Consider the following 7,412-nt stretch of genomic DNA (forward strand, 5'->3'; position numbering starts at 1 on the left):
ATGCGATCAAGGGTCCTCTAGGGTTTGTTAGATGAATATATTTAGAAATCAGTTACCATATCATGTTGGTTGTCCATTGCTTGATGATTGTTGATACATGGGATTCTTACCTAGGTAGATTCCTTCTCTTATTTGTTTCTATCTTGTGATTTATTGTTTGTTTCTAATTTACATGTTTATTTACTTTCTTAGTTTAATATTAGTTTAAAAATCCCCTTAAAACATTAATAATAAATAGTCGTGTCATAAGTCGAGTCTAATTAGTTAATTTACGTAATTTATAGAGTCCTGTGGGTTCGATATTTCGGACTTACTTAGCTTTAGTACAATTGATCGGTTCACTTGCCGGTGTTTTGTGTAGTTGAGTCTTAGGTCTAGTTTTTATTACTTGTTTAATTTAGTTAATATTTAATTGACTTTTTTCACCACATCAAGTTTTTGGCGCCGCTGCCGGGGACTCACGGCGATTGCGTTCTTAGCGTTAATTGGACTTATTTGCTACATACGTGCTATTTGTTTTTAGTCATAGGAATCTAATTGAATTTTAGTTTATTTTTGTTTTAGTTTTTATTTTTAGTCTACTCACTTGGTCCGTTGCGTTTTTCAGGTTTATGCCACATCTTCGTTCGCAAGTACCACTGCTGGAGAATCTAGAATTTCCCCCGTTAAAAACCGAGGCTAGCTCGTCAGTAGAGAAACAACCGTCAGAAGCTGATTCGACACCAAAGTCATCACCAAATAGTTCACCACCAGAAAGTACGAAAAGTCAACCAAACGAACAAATGGCCGACGATAGAACAGTTTTGTTGCTCAAGCCTTCCATGGCTTAACCGGAAACCGATCATGCATCGTCATCCCCGAAAACGATTATCCCAACTCGTGGCAGATTCCGTCATATGCCATGAACAATATCGTTAAAACTAATCAGTTTTATTGGTGTGATGACGAGGATGCACCAACACACATTAACAGGCTTTACCGAGTTTTGAAAACGTTTAATTTACAAGGTACAACTGACGATGCCATTTTCTTACATCGTTTTTCTTTTTCACTTGCAGGGAAAGCGGCTCGTTGGCTTGACACTCAGCCACCTGGCACATTCACTACTTGGGAAGCACTGCGCCCAGCATTTATCAAAAGATACTTCCCACCTGCTAAAGCGGCTATTCTCGTGATCAGATTCACTCGTTTCACATGGAGCCGGATGAACAGTCTTGTCATGCTTGTGAGCATTTCCAGAACATGCTAGCTCGTTTCTCACAGAATGGTCTCACACCATGGGCTCTCGTGGAGAAATTTTACAATGGGCTGAACTACGAAACCCAAGTTCGGTTAGACACGGCTGCGGGAGGAAATCTGATGGCGAAGAAGAATGTCACCGAATGCAACGAAATGTTTGAAAGCTTTGCTCAACTGATTTGCCAAAGGGCCACAACGCGGGAATTCCACTCCCGTTAGCAGTACATCCTCATCTTCTCGATGTGTACACCAGGTTAATCTGGATAATAGTGTGGCTGCTGCTTTGGAATCACTGACTAGAGAGGTTAAGGAGCTGAAGGCAAAGGTTGATAAGTGTGAGGTTTGTAGGGGTGGACATGGCACTTTGGATGCCTGTTGATGAATCAAGAGGTTGATTTTATTGCTGGTCAAAACAGGGTTCCAAATGCTTTTAATAGTAGCAACAATTCGACTTGGAACACCTAAAAAACACGAATCAGAACAATTCTAATTGGAGTCCAACGGGCGCACCACCCGGATTTCAAACATCCTATAATCAAGGACAAGGTCAGTACTTCAATAATAATAATAATACCAATGGTACTAATGTTCAAAATAATGTGCATGATTCGAATGGTGGAATTGGACGTTTAGAAGAGATGATGAAACAAATTCTGGAGAGAGACCAAGCTACACAGAAGAAGTTCGCCGAGCATGACTTACTCTTCAAGAATCAACAATCTGTTATTCTTGATATTCAAAGGTCCGTTGGTGATATTGCTCGTCGTTTAGAAGAGAGGCCTCCGGGTCAATTTTCGGGTATTCCTCAGACTAATCCGGCTGCTCAATTGAAAGCCATCTCCACTCGTAGTGGTAGGGTTTTTGGTCCGGAAGGAGTTAGTATAGAAGTAGAGAAAGATGGGGCTGACGAGTTGGTAGATGAGGAGATAGAGGTGGAGGTTCCGGGAAAAACACGAGGTAACACACCAATTATAGAGCCGTGAGTAGAGAAAAACATCAAAAAGAAGCCGGTTGAAGTCCGACCACCACCACACACCATTAACCTTGCCTATGTCCCATATCCCGCCCGTTTAAAACACCAAAAGTATACGAAAGATTACGGGCATTTTCTCATTATATTTAGCCAATTGAATGTCAATCTTCTGTTCATTGAAGTCCTCCAGTATATGCCTAAATACGCGAAATATTTGAAAGACCTTCTTAAAAGAAAAGATAAGTTGGAGGAGCTTTCGACTTTTCCACTAAATGGAGAGTGTTCTGCGGTGGTTCTTAATAAAATACCGGAGAAATTACCCGACCCCGGTGTTTTTACCATTCCATACCTTTTCGAAAGTGACACGACATGTCAAGCATCAGCTGATTTAGGAGCTAGCATAAACCTCATGCCATATTCTTTATATGAAAAGCTGGGCCTAGGAGAGCTCACCCCTACTAGTATGACGTTGTCTTTAGCCGATCGTTCCATTAAGTATCTGAGGGGTGTCGTGGAGAATCTGCTTGTTAAGGTAGATAATTTGCTTTTTCCCGCAGATTTTGTTGTTTTAGATATGGAGGCCGACGAGAGAGTTCTATCATTTTGAGCCATCCATTCTTACGTACTGCTAGGGCGGTTATTGACGTGTTTGAAGGCAAGATCACTCTTAGAGCCGGTGATGATAGTGCTACTTATTTGGCTAAGTCCATGAGACATCCGAGTGGTCAAGACGGTCTCATTGATCCATGTCATCCAGTTTACTTGATAGAATTATTTATCTCGGGCGTGAATCCTCGTCTTGAAGATTTCCATTCGGTTAGAATTAGTCTGGAGAAGGAGCGAAAGGTTTCAAGTTCTCGAGTAATGGTGAAGTGTGTTAGAGAAAGAGGTGGTGGTAAGCGAAAGTTTGAGAAGGTTCGTGGAGTTAGAAAGAAGAAGACCAAGATTGATGAATGGTCGGATCGTGATTCGATATCCTTGAGGGCACCGGAGTTCTACTGAGGTGGAGGAAGCTCCACTCGGTCCGCCACGTGATTCGAATAGCATGGGTTCTTGAGTGCAAACTCAAGTGTAGAGTTTGTATATATATTATTTTATTTTTATGTCTATTTTCTTTTTCTTTGAGTCACTAACAATAGTTTCTGTAGTTTTTGTTTGCATCGTCGAGTCGTTTCAAGGAATCATCACCATCATAAAGAGAGGATTTTACGAGAATTTACGAGATGCCAGGTATGTTTTACACGTCAAAATAACATAAAATGGGCATAACAAAGACTTGGTAATTTTCTGGAAATTTTTTCTAAGGCAAAAGAGGCTTCAAAATTCAAAACTTTCTGTTAAAAAGATCCGCCGCGCTGCGCGACGAGTGTGTGTAATACACACCGCGCGACGCGGAGACTAGATGGATGGGAGCAGAGACACCGAGCTACGCGACACCATGGAGAAAGTCGGCCGCGCGGCGCAGCCTTCTATGCACAGCCCAGATTTTTTTTATTCTTTCTTGTTAATTCCTTGTTTTAGCATTCGGGTGTGATTCCTTGTGTTTAGTTTTGTATTTTGAGTCATGATTTAAAGTTTAGTTGTCCGAGTCTTGTGTAAGTCATTGAGTCACTAACGTAATTTTTGTAGTTCGACTTTGTTTTGTGCTTTTGAGTTTTGCTAGTTTGCTAGATTGTATGAGCTAGAGAGACGATCCCCAAGGAAGAATTTAATGAAAAAGACAAGTGTGGGGATGGAGTTACAGTGGAGCCGTATACTTTATATTTATTTATTTGCTCTTGACTATTCATGTTTTATATATTTGTGGATTGGTGAAAGTACTTTAATTGCATAATATCTATCAGTTTGATAAGATACATTTTTAGATATGTTTGTTTTGTTTGGTCGCTTATGTTCGTGTGTGTGAGAAGGAGTTACTGTTTTGCTGAGCACGTTCGTAGTTTGAGGGCATTCATGGAAGAGGACTTTAGCATCATGTTTCATGCGCATATTACCAGCTAAGTCTTTTCCATTATCTAGCTTATTAATTTTTTATTTTGTTTTTGTTTTTGCTTTTTAAGTTTTTAATTTTTTGTAGTCCGACTTTATTTTTAATTTTATTTTTTTATTTAAGTCGTCCTTATCCTTGCATTGAGGACGATGAAAAATTTAAGTGTGGGGATAGGATAGTTGAGTCATAGTTTAAATTTAATTTTTTAAAAAAAATTGAAAAATGTTTAAAAAAAATGTCCCTTGAATCTAGTTTTTTGCGTGAAAGTGCGAAATGATGATATTTATCGGAAATCAGTTTTTCAAACTACTAATAATATGAGATAAATAAAAGAAAACACACTTAACTTGGGACGTGTCGGTAAGCTCAGCCTTGAAAATGAAAGGGCAATTTGATAAAATGGTTAAAACGGAAATCTCTTGTGAGTAAAGCGTTTTGTCCGTGGAAGATAAGTAATGAAAGGTCGGGCCATATTCAAGCCTCAATTATTGGTATGAAAAGTGGAAATATTATAAAGTTTTAAAAATCTGAATACGTTATCATATGATGCTTTGGTAGGTTTAACGTTAAAGTATGCCGTGTAGCCTGTGATATAAACTTAAACTGCTTAGCTTTAGTGTTTTACACATCATTGGCGTATGGTTTTATAACCTAAAATTTTGTATTGAAGGGATGCTTCGGGTCCGGAGACCATGGGTCTGTATGCAATATATTCATCTGGGTATTCACAATTCTTAAGTAGGTTGTGGATATTTAAAATAAAGCCAAAAAGAGCAAACCCTTATAAGTCTTTAAACATGATCACAAAAGTAAAAAAAAAACAAATACACTATAGACTTGATCATCCACGCTGTTAGCCATGTGGGGTCCCCTTGCTCGCGTCTCAACCCCATTAAGAAACGGACCATGTGACATTCGTCAAAATTCGGATCTCGATTTGTATTCGTGTTGTAACCTTTTATTATACAAACCCGACTCAACATTTTTGTTTCCTTATTTAATTATTATATAATATCATTATATATCTCGATCACCAATAAATCGATATTTGTCATGTTATAGTGTCGTTAAGAAAAACATAAGAGGTAATACTTGTCAGTTTCGAACCTATATTAACATTTCTTAAGTTTTATACCCTTTTCCTAAAACATTAGAACTTGAGGGGCCATTTTTGAAAATATGTATATATATGTAAACAAAAAAATAACCTATCCTTAATACATACTAACCAGCCGCACCCCCTTTCTTCTTCCTCTTTCCGACGCCGAATTCCGGCCGCCGCCGCTGCCACCCCTGCCGGCCACCACCACCATCTCAGCCACCCCCCTCAAATCCGTCACCACACTATTCTCTCCCTCTCTCTGTACCTCCGGCGAGCCCCTGCTCTGGCAGCCCCCTCCCCCTCGCTACTCCTTTTTCCGGTGACTGGAAAACTGGCCACCGGTGTACTGCTGTGACTCTCCCTCTCATTTCCCTCGTTTTCCGGCGACCAGTGATGCCACCTCCGGCTCCGGCAGCTTCACTCTCTCTCCCGCAGCTCTCTCTCTCTTTCTCGTATCTCTCTCTCTCACTCTCACTCTCTCTACATCACTCTCTCTCTCGCTCAATCTCTCTCCGATTCGTTTTTTCGACGGCCGAAATCGGTTCCGGGAAACATGGACGTGGTGACCCGCCACGTCTCCGGTAGCCTTCATTTCCGACAACAATATTTACAAATAATAGGTAAATTAACAATTGCGGGTTTAATTATGAGTTTAATTAACAATTTGTTATCTTGGTTCGGTTGATTGGTACGTTAGTTGTTGAACTAGAAGTCATGGTTCGAGTCTCATCCTAGACCGATGTTATTATTATTTTTATATACTTAACAAATTTACTTTCACTAATTAATACTAATATCACTAAGTAGAAATTATTATTAGTATTATTAGGTTTAACTTAGCATTACATTTATTTAGTATTACTCTATATATTATTATTATTATCATTATTATTATAAATATTGAAATTGTTATTATTATTAAAGGTCGTATTATTATCTATTAAAATCATATTTTATCATTTATTTATTAGCAAAAATATTAATATAGTTATTATGTGAACTCGTTTAGAAATCGAACCAAAATCGAGTATGGTATCATTATTTACTATCAATATTATTTATTATTATTATTACTTTTATCAACAACATTTTAATTAATATTAAGATCGTTATTCCTTAACTATTATTATTAGTATTATACTATATTAGTATCATTAATAATAATAATTATTATTATTATTATTATTATTATTATTATTATTATTATTATTATTATTATTATTATTATCTTATATCTATATATATATAAAACATACCTTTTTAGAATTATTATTATCATTACTATCATTATCATTAGTAATATCGTTATAAGCTTTATTATATATTCATTTTTATAAAATCGAACTCTTGAATTAAACCCGTCTTGTTTCTATTTAATATTGGTTTAGTTATTTAAAAGCCCAATAAAATAATATCATTTTATTTTAAATTATCAATTAAGTATGAGTCCATAATCGTTAACAAATTAACCGGTAACCCGACTAACAACCGAACCTTCTCGTTCAATGTTTCAATGTAGTTTCAACTAAAGATCAAATTCATTAATATATTTTATTTATTCGTTTTCATTTAGCTTTCAAGTTGGATTTGTTCGTTTCGTTCGCAAGCTTTCTAAATTTCGATCATTTATTATTTCTCGATTCATCAATCGAGGTGAGTACATTTCATCCCCCGTTTTCCCTTTTATGTTTTGAGGTTAACATGCATACTTATTCAAAACAAGAATGATTTATTATACACTTTTCTCAAACCACAAACTTTAGGGTATATGATACTTGGAATACTTGCTCTTTTGTGTGTTATATGCCTCATATGCTTTACGTGCACGAGTGTTTATTTTTATGTTGTTCCTGAGCCTCATTAAGTATGATCATACGCTCCCCTAACTACTTTGCCTTGTGCTAGTAGAATAAGACCTCATTATCCGAGTATGTCGGTTGTTACCGAGTAGAAAGGATCCTCAATACATATGTTTTTATATACCACGATTGATGCTTTTATTTATAGTATCATATACGTTTGTGGATTTCGCTCATATTATATATACTCAAACTATGAAATTGCTCACCAACATACGTGTTGACAAAATATTATTTTATGCATTGTTA

The sequence above is a fragment of the Bidens hawaiensis genome, unplaced genomic scaffold, assembly GCF_021521415.1.
Source record: "Bidens hawaiensis isolate Kalapana, Puna unplaced genomic scaffold, B.hawaiensis_p1.1 tig00039180_1, whole genome shotgun sequence".
Taxonomy (NCBI): Eukaryota; Viridiplantae; Streptophyta; class Magnoliopsida; order Asterales; family Asteraceae; genus Bidens; species Bidens hawaiensis.